General features: G+C 47.1%; 15 non-coding genes across 15 annotated transcripts; 6 read left to right on the top strand and 9 right to left on the bottom strand.

The window, feature by feature from the left end:
• Nucleotides 1-565: 565 nt before the first annotated feature.
• Nucleotides 566-637, bottom strand: trnam-cau. The gene has a single exon. It is a non-coding gene; the product is annotated as a tRNA-Met (tRNA).
• Nucleotides 638-885: 248 nt separating this feature from the next.
• On the top strand, nucleotides 886-957 carry trnam-cau. Its single transcript has one exon. It is a non-coding gene; the product is annotated as a tRNA-Met (tRNA).
• A 2,998-nt stretch (nucleotides 958-3,955) lies between these two features.
• On the bottom strand, nucleotides 3,956-4,027 carry trnam-cau. Its single transcript has one exon. It is a non-coding gene; the product is annotated as a tRNA-Met (tRNA).
• A 248-nt stretch (nucleotides 4,028-4,275) lies between these two features.
• On the top strand, nucleotides 4,276-4,347 carry trnam-cau. The gene has a single exon. It is a non-coding gene; the product is annotated as a tRNA-Met (tRNA).
• A 1,452-nt stretch (nucleotides 4,348-5,799) lies between these two features.
• Nucleotides 5,800-5,871, bottom strand: trnam-cau. The gene has a single exon. It is a non-coding gene; the product is annotated as a tRNA-Met (tRNA).
• Nucleotides 5,872-6,625: 754 nt separating this feature from the next.
• On the top strand, nucleotides 6,626-6,697 carry trnam-cau. The gene has a single exon. It is a non-coding gene; the product is annotated as a tRNA-Met (tRNA).
• Nucleotides 6,698-7,351: 654 nt separating this feature from the next.
• Nucleotides 7,352-7,423, top strand: trnam-cau. Its single transcript has one exon. It is a non-coding gene; the product is annotated as a tRNA-Met (tRNA).
• A 2,542-nt stretch (nucleotides 7,424-9,965) lies between these two features.
• trnam-cau lies at nucleotides 9,966-10,037 on the top strand. Its single transcript has one exon. It is a non-coding gene; the product is annotated as a tRNA-Met (tRNA).
• A 4,693-nt stretch (nucleotides 10,038-14,730) lies between these two features.
• On the bottom strand, nucleotides 14,731-14,802 carry trnam-cau. Its single transcript has one exon. It is a non-coding gene; the product is annotated as a tRNA-Met (tRNA).
• A 248-nt stretch (nucleotides 14,803-15,050) lies between these two features.
• trnam-cau lies at nucleotides 15,051-15,122 on the top strand. The gene has a single exon. It is a non-coding gene; the product is annotated as a tRNA-Met (tRNA).
• A 2,476-nt stretch (nucleotides 15,123-17,598) lies between these two features.
• On the bottom strand, nucleotides 17,599-17,670 carry trnam-cau. The gene has a single exon. It is a non-coding gene; the product is annotated as a tRNA-Met (tRNA).
• A 1,734-nt stretch (nucleotides 17,671-19,404) lies between these two features.
• On the bottom strand, nucleotides 19,405-19,476 carry trnam-cau. The gene has a single exon. It is a non-coding gene; the product is annotated as a tRNA-Met (tRNA).
• A 1,029-nt stretch (nucleotides 19,477-20,505) lies between these two features.
• On the bottom strand, nucleotides 20,506-20,577 carry trnam-cau. Its single transcript has one exon. It is a non-coding gene; the product is annotated as a tRNA-Met (tRNA).
• Nucleotides 20,578-20,921: 344 nt separating this feature from the next.
• On the bottom strand, nucleotides 20,922-20,993 carry trnam-cau. Its single transcript has one exon. It is a non-coding gene; the product is annotated as a tRNA-Met (tRNA).
• A 1,635-nt stretch (nucleotides 20,994-22,628) lies between these two features.
• trnam-cau lies at nucleotides 22,629-22,700 on the bottom strand. The gene has a single exon. It is a non-coding gene; the product is annotated as a tRNA-Met (tRNA).
• Nucleotides 22,701-22,796: the final 96 nt, after the last annotated feature.

Here is a 22,796-nt window from a genome sequence, read left to right on the forward strand (position 1 = left end):
ATATTGTGGGCGACTCACGGCAGTTAGTTGCACACAGCAGTGTCCCACAAACAGCCATGGAGTGAATAACCAATTTTATTTTGGGGAATGTTGACCAGGAGAAAATCTCTTCTCTTTTCACATAGTGCCATGGGATCTTTAACATCCACCTGAACAGGAAGACGTCACCTCGGTTTAACGTCTCATCCTATGGACGGCACCTCCAACAATGCTGCTCACTCACAGCACTGCAGTGGGTGACAGTTTAGACGATGTGATACCAAGTTCCAATGTGGGTCTTGAATCCCAAACCTTCTGACTCAGAAGTGAGAGGGCTATCACTGAGCCAGGCTGACACACGTGACGTGTCTTGCTGTAGTGGGCCTTTGCTCTTTGTAATAATCAATGACTGTGGAAACCTTATAAAGGAAAGAATTGTTTGGGTCATTGTGTTCATTTGATATTATTTGCAAACTGCATCGAATGACAGTTTGAATTTTCAATCAATGAAATGTCGCAAATTGGTCAATTGAAGAAATAGAAATAAAGACACAGCAAAACTCCTGCGTGAGAGCCTCACCTTGACTAGCAGAGGATGGTTTCGATCCATCGACCTCTGGGTTATGGGCCCAGCACGCTTCCGCTGCGCCACTCTGCTACACGCCAAGAATGAGACTTTCGCACATCGTATGTCAAAGCGTCAGACAGGCAAGTTGGATTTGCAATCGCTTCAGGCAATACATTTCAAATCAAAACCTGTAAGAGATACCACACATTGCTGAAACCACCACTCAACTAGCAGAGTTACAAGGAAACTTTGCTTTGTCTAAGCTGCTTGATTCCAATTCTGATTTGACTGCCTGACGCCGTGATACAAAATACTTGAAGGTCTCAGTGTGGCCATGGAGCAGAGTGGCGCAGCGGAAGCGTGCTGGGCCCATAACCCAGAGGTCGATGGATCGAAACCATCCTCTGCTAGTGACTGGGAGGCTCTCACTTAGGAGTCAGATTTTCCTTATGCTGATTTCTTCTAGCAAGCAATTTATGATTTACTAGTTGTATCCATTGCGGCTTTGCTTGCAACCAAAGGATCCAATCTAGAATGTAGATTGACACACACACAGACATATATTTCATCTTAATCTATACTCATCTGGGAGGACTCATCTGGGGAGAAAGGCGCTTTAACAATGTAATTTTGTTGTTGTTGTCGCAGCTTAGCTTTGTCTGTGTTCTTTATTTATTCCCCCACCACTTGGTTCCTGCTCTGTGACGCACGATGTCACAGTGTCACTTTGACTCAGCGACCACCAGGTGTAACTGCAGCGATAAACGCAAAACTGAATAACGCATGAACGATAGGAGATAACTGAAAACGAATATGCCCATGTCACTCCCAAGTGCAAGACCTTTCCGATAAATCATGTCTCTGCATCAATCGGTTATTGAGATCTTTCTTGAAGCGCAGACAGACATGGTTGTTTTATTAGTATAAAGGTTAATTGGAAATTCACATTGGCCCATCCAATGCTGCTTGCAAGAAGGGCTTTACTGTCTGCTAGTTGGATGTTCTTCGCAAGGTGAGCATAACCCATGGGTTGATGAATACAACGTGTTTACTTTGTGATGTGGCAGTGCATTCAGTGCCTTTTACAATTTAGAATTGATCTTGTGATGTATGATACAGAGCGACACTGAGCCAAATAACGGTTATTTCATCAGTGAGCAGAGTGGCGCAGTGAAAGCGTGCTGGGCCCATAACCCAGAGGTCGATGGATCCAACCATCCTCTGCTAGTTCAGTGGTGATTTCAGCCAATGTCTGGCATCTTTTACAGTCTGAATTCAAATGAATAAGCTGCCTGAGGTGATTTGAATTCTAAATTGTAGTCCTGTAGGTTATTGGCTCCGTCACCCTATCACTTTCATCCTCGCCCGACTCCACTGGCTTTCCATCACACAGAGGATACAGTTGGTCCTCACCTTCAAAGCACTACATGGCCTTGCTCCCTCCTACCTATGCCACCTCATAACCCCTTGCCATCCTGCACGTACCCTCCGCTCAGTGGGCTCCGGCCTGCTTCACGTCCTCCGCCTTGCCTGCCCCATCATTGACGGATGGTCATTCTGCTACTCTGTTCCCACAATCTGGAACTCCATGCCACAATCCCTCTGCCTCGCCCCCTCCCTTACCCTTATCTTCAACATCCATCTCAAGATACTCCACTTCGACCGTGCTTTCGATCACCCTGCTTCCCCCTGCCCTCAACCCTCCCCAATCTCGACCCCAGCTCATGTCCGAAACACTGACTGTCCAGCGCCTTGGGAAGTCCTTCCAACGTGAAAGCCGCTATACAAAGTTAATTTTGTGGTTGTTGTTTTTGTATTGGTTAGAGCCTTGCAAATGATTCGACCTGGGTTCGATTCCTGGGCAGGGAGAAATGTGAGGGAAGCTTTCTTACTCTGCAAGACCTTGCTGGACCCATAACCCACGGGTTAATGAACACAACGTGTTCAGCTCGTGGTGTGGCTGAGAATTCAGGGTTTGCCTTTCACAATTCAGAATTGATCTTGTGATGTATGATGCAGGGTGACCCTGACCCAAACAACGGTGATTTCATCAGTGAGCAATCCTGTAGCAGAGTGGAGCAGCAGAAATGTACTGGGCCCTTGACCCAGAGGTCGATGGATCAAAACGATTCTCTGATAGTGTAATTATTTTTGGTCAGCCCGGTATCTGAAACATGCAGAAACCCATCACAGTGCTTAATTGTATCCAAGCAAAACTGAGAATTCCATGCACTCATCCCAACTACTCATGGAAATCCCAGAGATAGATTGTTGGAATGGAATAATAAATAATAATAATAATCCTTGCATTTGATAAAGCACTTTTCACGTCTTCTAGACATCTCAAAGTGCTTCACAGAACATACTGTAAAGTGAATTGACTGTATATTTGTGGGCAAAATGTGGCAGCCAATTGCGCACAGGAGTGTCCCACAAACAGTCATGGTTTGAAGTGACCAGTTTATTATTGTTTTACTTTCTTGAGGGATTATTATCAGGCATGTGGTGTAAGAAAACTTGCCCAAGGTTCACCCTGCTGGGAGTCGAACCCAGGTCTTTCGCTTGCAAAGCGAGTACTCTAACCACTGAGCTACAGGAATCCACACTCTCTCCCTAGAGGGGCGCATCCTGCTTACCTAATTCTGGAAAGTATTAGGCGCAGGTTGGCAAAGCCAAGGCTTGGGGACCCCAGAGTGTGTACTGCTGGACTCTAATCAGCTAAAACTGCCCAGCTTTCCATTGATAACACTGTCTGGCAAGCTTTTCTGCTGCTTTTCCAGAAAGGACAAATCTACACGTTAGAGTTTTGGCTTGCAGGGTTAACAGGAGCTAAATGGGAGAATTCCCTGGTTCCAGTGGCTGGTCTGCCCTTCTAAGTCCTGCTGATGATGCTGTCATCTGAGTTCCCTGAACTAATGCGGACTCGCCTGACTCAGGAACCAGACTACCAAGACCGTCACAGAGTGCTGGCTTGATTCATGTACAAATGCGTGTGTGCTCTGACTCAGGAGTTCAGGACTCAGGACTCTGACTCGCTGCAGTTACACCTGGTGGTCGCTGAGTCAAAGTGACACTGTGACATCGTGCGTCACAGAGCAGGAACCAAGTGGTGGGGGAATAAATAACGTTAAGTGGTGGGGGAATAAATAAAGAACACAGACAAAGCTAAGCCACGACAACAACAACAAAATTACATTGTTAAAGCGCCTTTCTCCCCAGATGAGACCTCCCAGATGAGTATAGATTAAGATGAAATATATGTCTGTGTGTGTGTCAATCTACATTCTAGATTGGATCCTTTGGTTGCGAGCAAAGCCGCAATGGATACAACTAGTAAATCATAAATTGCTTGCTAGAAGAAATCAGCATAAGGAAAATCTGACTCCTAAGTGAGAGCCTCCCAGTCACTAGCAGAGGATGGTTTCGATCCATCGACCTCTGGGTTATGGGCCCAGCACGCTTCCGCTGCGCCACTCTGCTCCATGGCCACACTGAGACCTTCAAGTATTTTGTATCACGGCGTCAGGCAGTCAAATCAGAATTGGAATCAAGCAGCTTAGACAAAGCAAAGTTTCCTTGTAACTCTGCTAGTTGAGTGGTGGTTTCAGCAATGTGTGGTATCTCTTACAGGTTTTGATTTGAAATGTATTGCCTGAAGCGATTGCAAATCCAACTTGCCTGTCTGACGCTTTGACATACGATGTGCGAAAGTCTCATTCTTGGCGCGTAGCAGAGTGGCGCAGCGGAAGCGTGCTGGGCCCATAACCCAGAGGTCGATGGATCGAAACCATCCTCTGCTAGTCAAGGTGAGGCTCTCACGCAGGAGTTTTGCTGTGTCTTTATTTCTATTTCTTCAATTGACCAATTTGCGACATTTCATTGATTGAAAATTCAAACTGTCATTCGATGCAGTTTGCAAATAACATCAAACGAACAAAATGACCCAAACAATTCTTTCCTTTATAAGGTTTCCACAGTCATTGATTATTACAAAGAGCAAAGGCCCACTACAGCAAGACACGTCACGTGTGTCAGCCTGGCTCAGTGATAGCCCTCTCACTTCTGAGTCAGAAGGTTTGGGATTCAAGACCCACATTGGAACTTGGTATCACATCGTCTAAACTGATGCCCACTGCAGTGCTGTGAGTGAGCAGCATTGTCGGAGGTGCCGTCCATAGGATGAGACGTTAAACCGAGGTGACGTCTTCCTGTTCAGGTGGATGTTAAAGATCCCATGGCACTATGTGAAAAGAGAAGAGTCAACATTCCCCAAAATAAAATTGGTTATTCACTCCATGGTTGTTTGTGGGACACTGCTGTGTGCAACTAACTGCCGTGAGTCGCCCACAATATACAGTCAATCCACTTTGCAGTATATCTTGTGAAATGCTTTGAGACGTCTCACTGATGTGATCAGGTGCTGTATGAAATGCAAGAATTATTGCATTCGTCATGAAGTGATTAATTAGACATAATAATGGGAGCAATCAGGTTGTCAAAAAGTAATTATTGATCAGTGACCATATTTCCTGGGAAGTCTGTCAGGTCTGTACCTGATTGTTCTTGACTGAACTCTCTATTTTTATACCTGGTGGGTTATTGTGCAAAGCCCAGACTAATCAAATGGCACATACACGCTTTGTGGTTAAACCTCTTAGGCCCAATACTGTAGGGCATATTTACCAGCCGTGTTCAGACTGACAGGTGTCCATGTGCTGGCTGCCAACTCAAATATTTTCTTCCAAGTGTTCTCCCCGCTTCTCCTTATCAGAAGGCACATTCCTTGTGAACAAAGTCAAAGCCGGGATGTTTTTCAACATTAATTTTTGAGGTTGACATTTCAAGTTAAGTTTTTGGTTACAACAACAAATTACATTTGTGTAGCGCAGGAAGACGTCTCAAAGTGCTGGAAGGTCAGGTATCTGTACCTGAGCTGGTGGTTAGGAGCAGGAGGGGTGGAGGGCAGGGAGTGTAGGGGTATGAGGGTCACCGAAGGCACGGTGGAGGAGGAGGGTCTTGAGACAAGTCTTGAAGGAGGCAAGGGAGGATGGATTTCTAGAGGGTAGGGGAAGAGAGACTGAATGACTGCTCGCCAATAGTGGGGCGAGCAAGGCAGTGCTTCACATCCCAAACTATATACTGTATCCCGGGATATTATTTCCTCAACTAAATCTATCTAATTTGCTCTTGAAAAAATCGATGTACTCAATATAAGGCAAACCTGAGCTCCTGCGTGAGAGCCTCCCAGTCACTAGCAGAGGATGGTTTCGATCCATCGACCTCTGGGTTATGGGCCCAGCACGCTTCCGCTGCGCCACTCTGCTCCATGTCTACAATGAGACCTTCAAGCATTTTGTATCATGGCGTCAGGCAGTCAAATCAGAATTGGAATCAAGCAGCTTAGACAAAGTTTCCTTGTACACTCTGAGTGGTGGTTTCGGCAATGAGTTGCCTGAAGCGATTGCAAATCCAAATTGCCTGCCTGAGCCTTGACACAAAATGTGCGAAAGTCTCATTGTGGACACGGAGCAGAGTGATGCAGCGGAAGCGTGCTGGGCCCATGACCCAGCCTTCAGTCACCCTCATATCCCTACACTCCCTGCCCTCCACCCCTCCTGCTCCTAACCACCAGTGGATGGATCGACACCATCCTCTGCTTGTCAGTGAGGGCTCTCGCTCAGGAGTTTTGGGGTGCCCTTGTTTCTATTTCTTCAATTGACCTATTTTTGTCCATTTGGTTGATGGGAAATTCAAACTATGAACCGATGCAGCTTGAAAACGACATCAAATTAAGAAAATGACCTTATCGTCCAATGCTGCTTGCAACATGAGCTTTGCTGACTCTTATTTTAATGTTCTTTGCAAAGTGAGTAAGACAGGAGCAGGCTGGGCCCAAAACCCATGGGTTGAAGAAAAAGCCATGCTCAGCTCGTGGTGACCTGCTAAGCATAGCATGCAGTATCAGCATTTCTTTCATAATTTATGAGGTAAAGGAAATTCAGAAAGCATCTTGTGATGTATAGTGCAGGAGGGACAATGATACAAAAATCTGGTGATTTCATCAGTGAGTAGTTAAGAAGCAGAGTGGCGCAGCGGAAGCGTGCTGGGCCCATAACCCAGAGGTCGATGGATCGAAACCATCCTCTGCTAGTGCAATTATTTTGGTCAGCCGGGTGTCTGACACGTGCGGAAACCCATCACCATGTTTAAGAGTATCCAAACCAAACTGAGGATTCTGTGCATCCCACCTACACATGGAAATTCCTGAGATGGATTCTTGGATTGGAATGCGCATTATCTCCCTGGAGGGATGCGTACCCAATTCTGGATGGAATGGCAAGAGCCACAGCTAAAACCGCATAGCTTGTCATTGATATCGTTGTCTGGCAACCTTTCCACTGCCCGTCGAGCAAGGACCCCACTCTTACCTGTTTGAGCATATCGTAGCTTGCAGGATCTGCCTTTCTTTCCCAAAAGCATGCTTTTGCTAAGACCATTTGATTAGTCCGGGCTTTACAGATCGTGAATCAGGTATGAAAATAAAGAGTTCAGTCAAGATTGACTCTCAGCTGCCTGCTGCTCTCCCAGGAAATATGGTAACCAATGGGTCGACTCTGAAAGGTGTGCTCTGCTCGTGGTGACCTGCTTATCATAGCGTCCAAGATCTGTCTTTCTTTCATAATTCTGGAAGTAAACTACAAATGACTGTTTGAGGTAAAGGAAATTCAGAAAGGATCTTGTGATGTACAGTGCAGGAGGGACAATGATACACAACCTGGTGATTTTATTAGCGAGCAGTCATATAGCAGAGTGGCGCAGCGGAAGCGTGCTGGGCCCATAACCCAGAGGTCGATGGATCGAAACCATCCTCTGCTAGTCAATGAGGGCTCTCACTCAGGAGTTGGCTCTATTTCTTTAATTGAGCAACTCAGGACTGTGATTGACTGGAAATTCACACTGGCCCATCCCATCCCATCCCATCTTTCGTGCCTGTTACTTTAATATTCTTTGCAAAGTGAGTTTGAGGCAGACAGGAGCAGGCGAGGTCCAAAACCCATGGGTTTATTAAAAAAAAGCTCAGCTTATGATCAGCTGCTTATCATAGCATCCATAGAATCATAGAATTAAAAAGCACAGAAGAAGGACATTCGGCCCATCGTGTCTGTGCCATCTCTTTGAAAAGAGCTATCCAATTCAATCCCACTTCCCCGCTCTCTCCCTATAGCCCTGCAAACTTGTCCTCTCAAAATAATTACCTACTTCTCTCTTAAAAGTTGTTTTCGAACCGGCTTCCCCCACCCTTTTGGGAATGCATTCCAAATCCGAACAACTCGCAGTGTAACAAAATTTCTCCTAACCTCCCTTCTGTTTCTTTTAACAAATATTTTAAATCAGTGTCCTCAGGTTACTAACCCACCCGCCAGTGGAAATACTTTTTCCTTGTTCTCCCTATCGAATCCCCTCATAATTTTAAAAACTTCTATTGAGTCGCCTCTTAACCTTTTCTGCTCCAAGGAGAATAGTCCTGGCTTCTCTCGCCTCTCCTCATAACTGAAGTCCCTCATTCCTGGTACCATCCTCGTAAATCTCCTTTGCACCGTCTCCAAAGCCTTGACATCCTTCCTAAAGTGTGGTGCCCAAAACTGAACATTGAGGCCTAACCAATGTTTTATAAAGGTTCATCATAACTTTGCTGACTTTTGTATTCTCTGCCCCTATTTATAAAGCTTAGTATCCCGTATGCTTTTTTAACAGCTTTATCTACCTGTCCTGTCAACTGCAAATATTTACTTATATGAACCCCCAGGTCTCTCTGTTCCTTCACCCCCTTTAATATTGTACCTTATATTACCTCTCCCCATTCTTCCACCCAAAATGCATCACTTCATAACATAACATAACATAACATAACATAACATAACATAACATAACATAACATAACATAACATAACATAACATGTAGGAGCAGGAGTAGGCCATTTGGCCCTTCGAGCCTGCCCCGCCATTCAATCATGGCTGATCTTCTAATCTAACTCCAGCTAATAACCTGACTCTGCCTTATCCCCATATCCCTTAATCCTTTTTGCAATAAGAAACATATCTATCGCAGTCTTGAATATGTTCAAGGACTGAGCGTCAACAGCCCTTTGGGGTAGCGAGTTTCATACATTCACTACCCTTTGAGTGAAGAAGTTCTTCCTCAACTCAGTGCGAAAGGGCTGCCTCTGATTTTAAGGTTGTGATCCCTGGTTTTAGTTTCTCCAACCAGAGGAAACAATCTCCCACTATCTACTCTATCATGCCCTGTGATGATCTTATAGGTTTCTATAAGATCCCCTCTAATTCTTCTATATTCCAGAGAATATAGGCCCTAATTGGTCAGCCTATCCTCGTAACTCATTGCCTTCATCCCTGGCACTAACCGAATAAATCTACGCTGCACCCCCTCCAAGGCAAGTACGTCCTTCCTTAAATGAGGAGACCAAAACTGCACACAGTATTCCAGGTGTGGTCTCACCAGAGCCCTATATAGTTGCAGCAAAGACTTCCCTACTCTTATACTCTAATCCTTTCATAATGAATGCTAACATACCATTCACCTTCCTAATTGCTGCTGCCCCTGCAGACTAACTTTCTGTGATTGGTGTACAAGGACACCCAAGTCCCTCTGGACGCTAACACATTCCAATCTCTCCCCTTCTAAAAAATAACCCGCTCTACTGTTTTTGCTATCTCGGTGGATGACTTCGCACTTCCCTACATTATACGTTATCTGCCACCTACCTGCCCAATCACCTAACCTATCTATGTCATGCTGCATTTTTTTAATGTCATCCTCTGTGTTGACACTTCCTCCTAGTTTTGTGTCATCCGCGAATTTAGATATATTAACTTTGATGTCCTCATCTAGATCGTTGATGTAGATGGTAAATAGCTGAGGTCCGAGGACTGATCCTTGTGGCCCTCCACGTGTCACATCCCGCCAATCTGAAAAGGACCCGTTTATACCTACTCTTTGTTTCCTACCCGTTAACCATTCCCCAATCCACATTAATATGCTCCCCCCAATTCCATGGACCCTTATCTTTTGGACTAAGCTTTTATGCGGCACCTTATCGAATGCCTTCTGGAAGTCCAAATAGACCACATCCACTGATTGACCCTTATCTCATTTACTGGAAATATCCTCCAAAAACTCTTATGAGATTTGCCAAACATGACTTCCCTTTTGTAAAGCCACGTTGAGGAGGAGGACTGTTTACTACATGATTTGCCTTTCTTTCATAATTCTTGAATGGAAGTATATATGACTTTGTGAGATGATGATGACGATGATGATGTAAAGAAAATTCAGAATTGATCTTGTGATAGATGATGTAGGGGACAATGAGGTGATTTCATGAGTGAGCAGTTGTGTAGCAGAGTGGCGCAGCGGAAGCGTGCTGGGCCCATAACCCAGAGGTCGATGGATCGAAACCATCCTCTGCTAGTTCAGTGGTAATTTCAGCAATATGTGCTATGTTTTGCAGTTTTTGAATTGAAACCAAATGAGCTGCCTGAGGTAATTACTATCCTTAATTGTCTGGCTGATGCCTTAATACTAAATGCTTGAAGATCTTATTGCTCAGCAACTAAGCATGTAGCAGAGTGTCACAGCGTAAGTGTGCTGGGATCGTAAACCCAGAGGGCGAAGAATCGACAATGCAGCACATTCCCACATCAGCAACGGATGGTTAGTATAGACCATATGCGTTCTGAGTCACAACGTAGGGCTTGAACCCACAACCTTCTGACTCTGGTGCAAGAGTGCTACCAACTGAACTAGGTTGTCATATTTAACAGAAAAGTCAATGAATACTTGAAAGAGAAGGGAATAGTGGGGTATGGGGGAAGGCTCGGGAGGGGCATTAGGATGAGTGGAAGTTTATGTAGCATATGAATAATGTCCTTGATTGAGTTCACAATCCTAATCCTCACACACTAATTCATTCCTACACCAGCATCCCCTGCCTTTCTGACAAGCTTTTTCCCCACTCTTCTGCCTGCAACCCCTACTGCTTCTTAATCTTGTTTCTTAATTTGTTTGTTAACCTGTTGAGGTTTGAATTTTCCTTTTTTATTTTTTAAAATAATTCTCATGCAGCAGAAAATCTTTGCACAGTAATGTCTGTCGTATATTGTCGTGTACCCAATTTCCTGTAAAAATAATTGACGTAATTGCAGCACCGAACGTCAGCCACTGAGTGGCACTGTTTAAAAAGGAAGCTGCTTACAGACAGAAATTGAATGCAACAACAATAACCTTTCCTTTAGAGGAGACCATGAATTCCTGTTCAGGTGGATATTAAAGATTCCATGGCATTATTCAAAAAGAGAAGGGTGTTTTGCCCAGTTTTGCCCATAAATACAAGTTGTTTTTTGTAGACTAAGTGAGTTCAAAGTCCCAAAGAAAATGACACACTCCTGCAAAGTGTGTCACCAAATATATTTTCTGAAATATCTTTTTGTGTGACAGTATTGTTTTATGAATCATCACAGAGGTGAAGCTGCCGACTGTTCAGTTGTGGTGTGTTTGTGAGAAACTATGCCTCAATTATGGAAATTTATGTCACTCTATTTCTCTCAATACTAATTTACTCAGTGATTAAGATTCTTATAGAAAATAACTAAAAGTTTCCTGCAGTTTTAACGCTTGTTAAAAGCAAAGCAGAATTTATCCTATCATTTCAAGTTCCTCCCTGGAGACCTGTCCTGACAATAACATTTCTCTCTGGTCGACAAAACCAGCACAAGGGGCATAATCTTTAAATTATAACTAAACACGTTAAAAGTGTTGTAAACGATATCTGGAGTAAGTGTAGGGAAATTAGATTAAAATATAAAGAGTTGCCATGTTTTAGTACAATGATAAAGCAGACTTGATGGTCTGAATGACCTCCTGACGTCAAAGACGTTACATGAATTCAATTTTCCATTCCATCCCTTCACTGTGAGATTGATGAATGTGGATACAATTTTTTATTATCTGCTACGGTCTCATTTGCTTACATTCCAGATCACAGCAAAATGTCTTTCTTTTCCCCTGAACGCAATATTCTTTAATTCCAAGATATCATTAATTATTGTAGAAACTGTAGGATTAATGTTTCTGAGTAATGGGTCCAACACACATCTCCTCTGCTATTCTCTGTACAATAATTTCCTTTAAATGTTGTACTTGTATCTCTACTGTTCAGACTAATTGTTCAAACATTAGACACGTTTGCCATTTATTCTGTAATGTACAACTTGTGACGCCTATTATTTTACTTTGTTTTTTCAATAAACAAACATGCATATGACATGCAGTGTATTTCCACGGGAAACTAAATAATAAATAAATAATAACAAATAAATAATAAATGGAAATAATAAACAAATAATAAATACAAATAATGGAAACTAAATAATAAACGCAGCTTGTGAACACCCAGGTCTGTAGCGCCCCCAAGTACTTACTGGGGAGAAATCTTGAGGCCATAGGTGGTGCAGGCTCAAGGTGACCAACAAAGTGAGGCTTTTCGGATGTATTTTGAAGTGAACACACACTTAATGTGCCAGAAAAGATAACCAAACTGCGATGTAGGTACACTCTTTAACACAATGTAGCAACGTTTGAGCGAAACTTTTTTTGATATCCATATTTAATGTCAAGTGGATGTCTCAAAACACAGGGTTTACCGTAAAGTGTAGCAACTGCGTGTTCCGTCGGCAAATAACACATAATGTCTGCAACAAATAACCATAGAGCGAATAATTATTTGGGAGGTTGTTAGTCAGACACAGGGACTCATGTTACTTGAACCAGGTACGTTACCGTTTTTGTTTTGGTCAACTGGTTACCTTGGATACCCATCACTGTGCTCAAGAGTACTCAGACCAGACTGGGGTTCAGCTGTACTGCCTCCATATGGAAGTATCCCTGGGTCTGGAATGAAATGCACACTTTCTCCCTGGAGGGGTGCATCTCGCTCACCTGCTCCCGGAGAGTATTCAGGTGCAGGTCGGCGAGAATCAAGAGTTGCTTCACCAGAAGTGTGTTGGGATATCCCGTGGAGATTAATAATAATAATCCTTGCATTTGATATAGCGCCTTATCACGTCTTTGAGACGTCTCAAAGCGCTTCACAGCATATACCGTAAAGTGAATTGACTGTACATTTTAACCAGCGGAAACCGTACAGCTTCAACCGCAACGTGACCTTTTCTAGCGCTCTTCACGTGGATAGCGTCTCGGAACACTTAAGTAGTTAAATAACGATGGCATATGATGCCGTTAAGGGCACTGTCTGGTAAAACAAATTAGGTCACAGTAGTATCCAATTTGCCTACGAAACACACAGTCCCTGTACTTTGCGGTATATTCTGTGAAGCGCTTTGAGACGTCTCGAAGCCGTGATGAGATGCAATATCAAATACGAGGATTATTATTATTATTATTATTATTATTATCATCAGATATCAGCAAAGGTGCAATATCCAGTGTAGGGATTATTATGCATTATTAAATGCTTTTCCCCTCCAGGCTGAGAGACAGGCACAGCGCTGTGTGATGTTGCATGGTGCCTGGGGTGGCAGGAGGGGAGCGATGCCCAGTCCATGTGCAGAGAGAGGGCAGGCGGGCAGGCCTGTGACTGACAGGCAGCCGAGCGTTGGCGGTGCCAGTTACAGTCACACAGAGCACAAGGCGGAGCGACTCCGGACCCAAAGCAGCGCCGACACCGGCACCCACACCCCCGGCACCCACACCCCCGGCACCCACACCCCCGGCACCCACACCCCCGGCACCCACACCCCCGGCACCCACAGCACCCACACCCCCGGCACCCACACCCCCGGCACTCACACCCCCGGCACCCACACCCCCGGCACCCACACCCCCGGCACCCACACCCCGGCACTCACACCCCCGGCACCCACACCCCCGGCACCCACACCCCGGCACCCACACCCCCGGCACCCACACCCCCGGCACCCACACCCCGGCACCCACACCCCCGGCACCCACAGCACCCACACCCCCGGCACCCACACCAGAGAGAGCCGAGGCCGGCAGTGTTGGCAGGGCTGTGCAGTGCAGGGCAGTGCAGAGCTGTGTGTGCAGGGCAGTGTGTGCAGGGCAGTGCAGGGCAGGGTGTGCAGGGCAGTGATCCCAGGCAGAGTGTGCAGGGCAGGGTTTGCAGGGCAGGGTGTGCGTGCAGGGCAGTGTGGGCAGGGCAGGGCAGTGTGTGCAGGGCAGGGCAGTGTGTGCAGGGCAGGGCAGTGTGTGCAGGGCAGGGCAGGGCAGTGTGTGCAGGGCAGGGCAGTGTGTGCAGGGCAGGGCAGGGCTCGGGGCAGTGAAACCTATTGTTGTGGATGTGAACAATGACCAGAAAGCGATCCCGACGGCGGGACAGTGACTATATACAGTCAATCCACTTTGCAGTATATCTTGTGAAATCCTTTGAGACGTCTCAACTATGTAATAAGGTATTATATCAAATGCAAGAATTATTATTGTTAAAGCTCTTAAGCCCATTACTGTAGGGCATATTTACCAGCACTGTTAGACTGACAAGTGTCCATGTGGTGGCTGCCAACTAAAATATTTTCTTCCAAGGGTTCCCTCCACTTCTCCTTTTAAGAAAGCACATTCCTGGTGAGCAAAGTCAAAGCCAGGGTTTTTTCAGTATCAGTTTTTGAGGTTAACATTTTATGTTAACACTTTCCTTACACCTATGTATCATACATCACAACAACAACTACAAATTACATTTGTGTAGCGTCTTTCAAGTCAGGAGGACGTTCCAAAGCACTGAACAGTCAGCGATCCGCACCCGAGCTGGTGGTTGGGATCATGAGGGGTGGAGGGCAAGGAGGGTAAGGGTAAGAGGTTGACTGAAGGCAAAGAGGAGGGTCTTGAGATGGGTCTGTAAGGGGCAAGGGAGGGATTATGGGATGGATTTCCAGAGGGTGGGGGCAGAGAGGCTGAAGTCCCACCCAAGGGTGAGGCGGGCAAGGCGAGGAACGTGAAGCACGTCCCAAATATTTACTTTAACCCAGGACATTATTTCCTCAACCAAATCTATCAAACGGCTCTTGAAAGAATCAATATACTCAATGTAAATAAAACCTGAGCTCTTGAGTGAGAGCCTCCCAGTCACTAGCAGAGGATGGTTTCGATCCATCGACCTCTGGGTTATGGGCCCAGCACGCTTCCGCTGCGCCACTCTGCTACGCGCCAAGAATGAGACTTTCGCACATCGTATGTCAAAGCGTCAGACAGGCAAGTTGGATTTGCAATCGCTTCAGGCAATACATTTCAAATCAAAACCTGTAAGAGATACCACACATTGCTGAAACCACCACTCAACTAGCAGAGTTACAAGGAAACTTTGCTTTGTCTAAGCTGCTTGATTCCAATTCTGATTTGACTGCCTGACGCCGTGATGCAAAATACTTGAAGGTCTCAGTGTGGCCATGGAGCAGAGTGGCGCAGCGGAAGCGTGCTGGGCCCATAACCCAGAGGTCGATGGATCGAAACCATCCTCTGCTATAGTTCAGTGGTGAGTTCACCCAATGTCTGGAATCTTTTGAAGTCTTTGAATTCAAATGAATAAGCCGCCTGAGGTCATTGCAGTCCGGTAGTGTATTGGTTAGAGCCTTGCAAACGATTAAACTTGGGTTTGATTCCAGGCAGGGCCAAATGTTTGGCAGGTTTCCTTATTCCCCACGCCTCTGTTTACCGAGCAGTAAATAGGAACCCGTTTGTTAGTCAATTGGTGCATCGCTTTTCCGGGGATAATAATAATCGATTTTTTAAAATCAATTCAATAAATAATAATAATTTCAGCACTCAAACCACGATTATTTGTAGGACATTGCTGAACATAATTGGCTGCCACATTTTTCGCCCACAAAATATACAGTCAGTACACTTTACAGTATATGCTGTGAATCTCTTTGAGATGTCGCAAAGACGTGATCAGGTGCTATATCAAAATTGACTGGCTGATGCCTTGATAAGTAGGCATAATAATCCCTCCAAAACCAAAAACAATAATAAATTGGTCATCTTCAATCTACGACTGCTTGTGGGACATTGCTGTGCGCAATTGGCTGCCGTGTTCGCCCACAAATATACAGTCAATTCACTTTACAGTGTGTTCTGTGAAGCGCTTTGGGACGTCCTCCCGATGTGAAAAGCGCTATATCAAGTGCAAGGATTATTATTATTATTATTATGCTCAGCTCGTGCTAAGCTCCTTTTCGTGGCATGCAGGATCTGTCTTTCTTTCATAATTCTTCAAATAAACTACAAATGACTGTGTGAGGGAAAGGAAAGGAAGGCACGAAAGTCCCACTTGGAGCAGCACTGCTCTGATGGGCCAGTGTGAATTTCCAATCAATCACAGTCCTAAGTTGCTCAATTAAAGAAATAGAACGAATTCCTGCGTGAGAGCCTCCCAGTCACTAGCAGAGGATGGTTTTGATCCATCGAGCTCTGGGTTATGGGCCCAGCACGCTTCCGCTGCGCCACTCTGCTGTACGACTGCTCACTAATGAAATCACCAGGTTGTGTATCACTGTCCCTCTGGCACCATACATCACCAACGTCCATTCTGAATTTCCTTTACCTCACACAGTCATTTTTAGTTCATTTCTAGAATTGGGATAGAAAGGCAGATCCTGCATGTTATGGTAAGCTGCTCACTGGGAGCTGGGTATGCTTTGTCCTCAACCCATTGCTTGTGGACCCATCATGCTCCCGTCTGCCTCATACTCACAGAGCAAACAACATCAAAATAACAGGCAGCAAAGCCCCTCTTACAGGCAGCATTGATGAGTCAGTCTGAATCTCCAATCAATAAATCCAACATAAATTGTTCAATGGAAGAAATCAAAATTATGAAAACTTGAACTCCTGAGTCAGAGCACACACGCATCTGTACATGAATCAAGCCAGCACTCTGTGACGGTCTTGGTAGTCTGGTTCCTGAGCCAGGCGCGTCCGCATTACTCCAAGGCACTGCTGATAATAATAATCATAATAATCCTTACATTTGATATAGCGCTTTTCATGTCTTCTAGACGTCTCATAGCGCTTCACAGAATATCCTGTTAAGTTAAGTGACTGTATATTTGTGGGCAAAACACAGCTAGCTATGATGACAGTGTAGCCGCTCACCAGCAGGACTTAGAAGGGGAGACTGTGGCCAGGGAATCCTCTCATTCAGCTCCTGTTAAACCTGAAAGCCAAAGCTCTAACAGATAAATTGGTCCTGGCTGGAAAGCAACGGGAAGGCTTGCCAGACAGTGCTATCAATGGAAAGCTATGCAGTTTTAATTGGTTAGACTCCAGCAGTAGCTCAATGCACTCTCTGGGGTCCCCAAGCCTGGGCTTCTGCCAACCTGCGCCTAACACTTTCCAGAATTGGTTAAGCAGGATGTGTCCCTCCAGGGAGAGAGTGTGGATTCCATTCCAACAATCTATCTCTGGGATTTCCATGGGTAGGTGGGATGAGTGCATGGAATCCTCAGGTTGGCTTGGATATTATTAAGCACTGTGATGGGTTTCTGCATGTGTCAGACACCCGGCTGAACCCAAAAATAATTACACGAGCAGAGGATGGTTTTGATCCATCGACCTCTGGGTTATGGGCCCAGCACCTTTCTGCTGCTCCACTCTGCTACAGGATTGCTCACTGATGAAATCATCGTTGTTTGGGTCAGGGTCACCCTGCATCATACATCACAAGATCAATTCTGAATTGTGAAAGGCAAACACTGAATTCTCAGCCACACCACGAGCTGAACACGTTGTATTCATTAACCCGTGGGTTATGGGTCCAGCATTCTCCTACGTGCCTCCTACTCACTTTGCAAAGAACATCCAAGGAGTAATAAAGCCCCTCTTGCAAGCAGCATTGGATGGGTCAGTGTAAATTTCCAATCAATCAGTGATAAATTGCTCAATAGAATAAATGAGTATAAGGAAAAGCTGAGCTCCTGAGTGAGAGCCTCACATTGATTAGCAGAGGATGGTTTCGATCCATCGACCTCTGGGTTATGGGCCCAGCACGCTTCCGCTGCGCCACTCTGCTATAGGACTACTCATTCATGAAATCACCAGGTTTTTGGGTCATTGTCCCTCGGACACCATACATCACCAACGTCCATTCTGAATTTGTCCATTCTGACCTCACACAGCCATTTTTAGTGATGGAAGGCGGTGCCAGTTGTGGCGCGGATATGAGGGAGAAAGGACAGCTCTGGGTCGAACATCACCAGACTATGGCACTACCTCACCCCTCACGCTGCTGAAACTCTGGTCCACGCTTTTATCACCTCAAGGCTGGACTATGGGAACTCTCTCCTCGCCGGCCTTCCCGGCACCTCCCTCCACAAGCTGCAGGTCATTCAGAACTCTGCAGCTCGTGTACTGTCCCGCACCAGGCTTCGGGACCACATCACTCCCACCCTCGCTCGCCTCCACTGGCTCCCCATCCCCCAGAGGATCGAATTCAAGATCCTCATCCTCACCTATAAGGCTATTCACGGCCTTGCTCCCTCCTACCTCTCCGACCTACTATCCCCCTACTTACCTCCCGTACCCTCCGTTCCTCCGGCTCCGGTCTGCTCCACATCCCCCGCCCCAACCGCCCTACCATCGGTGGCCGGGCCTTCAGCCTCTCAGCCTCAAGGCTCTGGAACTCTATCCCCCAGTGCCTTCGCCGCCTCCTCCCTTTCCTCCTTCAAGGCCGATCTCAAGACCTTTCTCTTTGACCGTGCCTTCAGCTCCCCTCTCGACTCTCTACCCCCTCCTCACTCTCTCCCTTCCCTCCCCTCACCCTGACCATTTCCCCCCTGCTTGGGTCCTGACCCAACTGTACAGCGCCTTGGGACATCCTCCCGACGTGAAAGGCGCTCCATAAATGGAATCTTGTTGTTGTTGTTGTTGTCCTCCCAACATGAAAAGCGCTATACAAATGTAGTTTTGTTGTTGTTGTTGTAACTTGTTGCATTGACCCTTGTAGACTGTAGTATATCCATCTTTCCTCGAGTTTGTTTGCATTAGCTACTCCATTCCCAAAATTCAGCTCTTCTGATTTAATCCCCAAATCCCTGGTTCTTTATACCTTTTGGTCATGTACTCCAGTCTGTTCAATGTATTATTAGAAACACCAGCTGCAAACCAAGGACAAAATTTATCTTCCATGGTGAAGAAAATCTTTGTTCTTTATTCTTCCATTTGTCCCTGGCTTTCATCCATTTGTGCCATATAGTCAGCATTTATGAAGTAAATAAGTCCAGAATTCTGGGATTGCTTATAGGATGGAGGCAGGGAGGTAGAGTTGGGTGTCATCCACATACATGTAGAATTTGACCCCATCTCTGCTGGTGTTGTCATCAAGATGGAGTATAAAGATATTGAACAGGAGAGGACCAAGGACATATTTTTGTACCTGATTGGTTATTGTGTAAAGCCCAATGTCTCACTGTCACCCAGCATCATGCATCATAAGATCAATTCTGAATTACCTTCAGCTCACACAGTCATTTGTAGTTTATTTGAGGAATTATGAAAGAAAGGCAGATCCTGCATGCTATCATAAGCAGCTCACCCTAAGAGGAGCATGCATTTTTCATCAACTTACAAGATATGGACCTGGCCCACTCCTGTCTTCCAAGCTCACTAAGAAGATCAAAATAACAAGCACGAAAGTCCCAGTTGCAGCAGCACTGGATGGCCCAGTGTGAATTTCCAATCCATCACAATCTTGAGTTGCTCAATTAAAGAAATAGAACCAATTCCTGACTGAGAGCCTCCCAGTCGCTAGCAGAGGATGGTTTCGATCCATCGACCTCTGGGTTATGGGCCCAGCACGCTTCCGCTGCGCCACTCTGCTATAGGACTGCAATGAGACTTCCAAATTCCCCCAAACAATGAAGGCAGATGTGGGGTAGACGGTTGATAAGGAAACGCTGAGCCCTGGGGTGACGGCTGCTGGAAGGCATTACCTGGAGGTCCAGTTCGTGAACAGACATTCGTACACCCGATGCCTGGACCCCACGTTGATTGGTTTGCAGAAAGGTGAGCAGCTGCTGCTTGAACTGAGCGCCTCCGATTGATGGCACCATCGCTCAATGGGAAAGGGTGTGTAGCCGAGCTCCAGACAGGAAAATGGTGGCAATGCTCTCACGCATTTCATGCTGAGACGGGTTGCCCACTGGGAAGCTGGTACCTGGTACCTACCATCCATCTAGTGAGGGTTCAAACCCGCGCTTCTCGGATGTCAAAACACTGACTAGTGACTATCCTCCTTGGGGGGAGGTAGGCGGGATCTCCTTGGAGCTGAATTCCTAAGTAAGAACACGCAAGCACTAGCACGTAAATCGAGCCAACCCTCTGTGGGGGTCTCGGTAGTCTGGTTCCTGTGCCAGGCAGGCCCGCAGTATTCCAGGGCACTGCTGAAAATTGCACAGCCAGCCTGGCTTAGCGGCAGGATTTAAGGGGCAGATCAGTCACTGGAGCGGGGAATCATCCCACTTAGCTCCTGCTAACCCTGCAAGCCAAAGCCCCAACGGCTAGGGTGGGCCTAGCTGGACAAGTAGCGGTAAAGCTTGCAACACAGCAATATCAATGACCAGCTATGCGGTTTTAGCTGGTTAGACTCCAGCAGTACCCCAACATAGACTCTGGGACCCCCAAGCCTTGGCTCTCGCCAACCTGTGCCTAATACTTTCTGGAATTGGGTAAGCAGGATGTGTCCCTCCAGGGAGAGAGTGCACATTGCATTCCAACAATCTCCCTCTGGGATTTCCATGTGTAAGTGGGATGAGTGCATGGAATCCTCAGTTTGGTTTGGATACTCTTAAGCACCGTGATGGATTTCTGTATATGTCAGACATCCGGCTGAATCCAAAAATAATCTTTCTAGCAGAAGATGGTTTCGATCCATCGACCTCTGGGTTATGGGCCCAGCACGCTTCCGCTGCGCCACTCTGCTCCATGACTGCTCACTGATAAAATCACCGTTGTTTGGCTCAGGGTCACCCTACACCACACGTCACAAGATCAATTCTGAATTGTGTAAGGCAAACCCTGAAAGCTCTGCCACATCCTGAGCTGAACACGTCATATTCATTAACCCGTGGGTTACGGTTCCAGCATTCTCCTGTCTGCCGCCTGCTCAGTTTGCAAAGAACATCCAAAAAGCAGGCAGTGAAGCCCCTCTTGCAAGCAGCATTGGATGGGTCAGTGTGAATTTCCAATCAATCAATGATAAATTGCTCAATAGAATAAATGAGTATAAGGAAAAGCTGAGCTCCTGACTGAGAGCCTCCCAGTCGCTAGCAGAGGATGGTTTCGATCCATCGACCTCTGGGTTATGGGCCCAGCACGCTTCCGCTGCGCCACTCTGCTGTAGGACTACAATGTGACTTCCAAATTCCCCCAAACAATGAAGGCAGATGTGGGGTAGACGGTTGATAAGGAAACGCTGAGCCCTGGGGTGACGGCTGCTGGAAGGCGTTACCTGGAGGTCCAGTTCGTGAACAGACATTCGTACACCCGATGCCCGGACCCCACGTTGATTGGTTTGCAGAAAGGTGAGCAGCTGCTGCTCGAACTGAGCGCCTCCGGTTGATGGCACCATCGCTCAATGGGAAAGGGTGTGTCGCCGAGCTCCAGACAGGAAAATGGTGGCAATGCTCTCACGCATTTCATGCTGAGACGGGTTGCCCACTGGGAAGCTGCTACCTGGTACCTACCATCCATCTCGTGAGGGTTCAAACCCGCGCTTCTCGATGTCCAAACACCGACTAGTGACTATCCTCCTTGGGGGGAGGTAGGCGGGATCTCCTTGGAGCTGAACTGGCTCCAAGGTGACGTGCTTGGCAACAACAACAACAACAAGATTCCATTTATTGAGCGCCTTTCATGTCGGGAGGACGTCCCAAGGCGCTGTACAGTTGGGTCAGGACCCGAGCATTGGGGGGAAATGGTCAGGGTGAGGGGAGGGAAGGGAGGGAGCGAGGAGGGGGGTAGAGAGTCGAGAGGGGAGCTGAAGGCTCGGTCAAAGAGAAGGAATATCAGAATGGAGCCAGCCCTCCCTCTGTGGCGGTCTCGGTCAGTGGGTTGCTGAGCCAGGCGGGTCCTCAGTATCCAGGCACGGATGGTGACCCCGCAGCCAGCCTGGCTTATCGGCAGGACCTGGAAGGGCAGACCAGTCAGTGGGGCCGGGATAACACACCACTCAGCTCCTGTCAACCCAGCAAGCCAAAGCTTAGCTGATAAACTGGTCCCAGCCGGACCAGCAGCGGGAAAGCTGGCCAGACCGCGCGCTGGACGGCGAGCTGCGGCTTTAGCCGGTTGGAGTTGCGATGGTCCTCACCGCTGATTGTATACCCGTGTTACGACAAAGCGCTCGGTGTACTCGCTGGCCTCCGCGCCGGTCCTTTCTCCGTGCCGTCCAAGTTCCCTCTCTGAATGGATCTCCGCTGATGAGAATATACACACACTGCGCCACAAAGCGATGCCTCCAGCGCGTTCTTTGCACTGCAAGGCGGCCGCGATGCAAATTCCGCGTGGGTCAGACACCCGGCTGAGCAAAAAAAACAAACCACAGACACCCGGCAGGAAAACCCGAGCCCGTGAGCGAGCGAGCGAGCGAGAGCCTCGCAGTCACCAGCAGAGGATGGCTTCCGATCCATCGACCTCTGGGTTTATGGGCCCCGCACGCTCCCGCTGCGCCACTCTGCCCCAACGCTCGCGACGGGACCTTCAGGCGGGTTTCGCACGGGCGGTATCTTTCGCCCACGAACCACGCGGCCAATCCCCTCCGCAGCGCGGTCCGCGGATCGCTCCGAGACGTCTGGGAGACGCCGGATCAGCCTCCGCGCACGGCAACGGAAGGACTGCTGAACGCCGAGTGCGGGGAATCACGCACAAAACCGTCAGCGACGGGAACGGTGATCGCCTCTCAAACGGCTTCTCAATAATGTCAATATCAAAAAATATGGCCAAAAAAAAAAAAAAAAAAAAGTCGCCGCTGAACTATAGCAGAGGATGGTTTCGATCCATCGACCTCTGGGTTATGGGCCCAGCACGCTTCCGCTGCGCCACTCTGCTCCATGGCCACACCGGGACCTTCAAGCGTTTAGTATCAAGGCGTCAGGCAGTCAGACGCAATCGCCGCTGCGTCGTTGCCTTGGAAACCGCGTCCTG

Source organism: Callorhinchus milii, unplaced genomic scaffold (assembly GCF_018977255.1).
Source record: "Callorhinchus milii isolate IMCB2004 unplaced genomic scaffold, IMCB_Cmil_1.0 Scaffold2, whole genome shotgun sequence".
Lineage (NCBI taxonomy): Eukaryota > Metazoa > Chordata > Chondrichthyes > Chimaeriformes > Callorhinchidae > Callorhinchus > Callorhinchus milii.